At 42.0% G+C, this 605-nt stretch overlaps 1 pseudogene; it reads left to right on the plus strand.

Moving 5' to 3' along the window:
* The window catches only part of LOC103591980, a 1,608-nt pseudogene extending 1,049 nt beyond the window's left edge, over positions 1-559 (plus strand).
* The last annotated feature ends 46 nt before the right edge of the window (positions 560-605 follow it).

The raw sequence follows: 605 nt of genomic DNA on the forward strand, positions 1-605 counted from the left end.
CCCCCCCCCCCCCAGCAAGGTGGCTGGGGTGGTAGCGGAGCTCGGAATCTTACTCTTCCACCACCAACACCACCTAGGGGAGGAGACCTAATAGCCTGTGACAGAAGAAGAAGTCCTGGAGATTGTTATGATGGCATGGTTGGTTTCAATGCCGATGAAAATTTGGATTCTGCAATAGATACATGGAGCCCATCAGAACGGCAAATGGCCTATGAACCACAGGGTGGCTCTGGATATGATTATTCCTATGCAGGGGGTCGTGGCTCATATGGTGTTCTTGGTGGACCTATTATTACTGCACAAGTAACTATTCCCAAAGATTTGGCTGGATCTATTATTGGCAAAGATGGTCAGTGGATTAAACAAATCCATCATGAGTCGGGAGCTTCCATCAAAATTGATGAGCCTTTAGAAAGATCCAAAGATTGGTTCATTACCATTACAGGAACATAGGACCAGATACAGAATGCACAGTATTTGCTGCAGAACAGTGTGAAGCAGTATTCTGGAAAGTTTTTCTAAGACTAGCGAAGAACTGAAGGAGTCCTGCATCTTTTTTTTTTTTTTTTTTTTTTTTTTTTTTTTTTTTTTTTTTTTTAAAAAAA

This window comes from Galeopterus variegatus, unplaced genomic scaffold (assembly GCF_000696425.1).
Source record: "Galeopterus variegatus unplaced genomic scaffold, G_variegatus-3.0.2 Scaffold56, whole genome shotgun sequence".
Taxonomy (NCBI): Eukaryota; Metazoa; Chordata; class Mammalia; order Dermoptera; family Cynocephalidae; genus Galeopterus; species Galeopterus variegatus.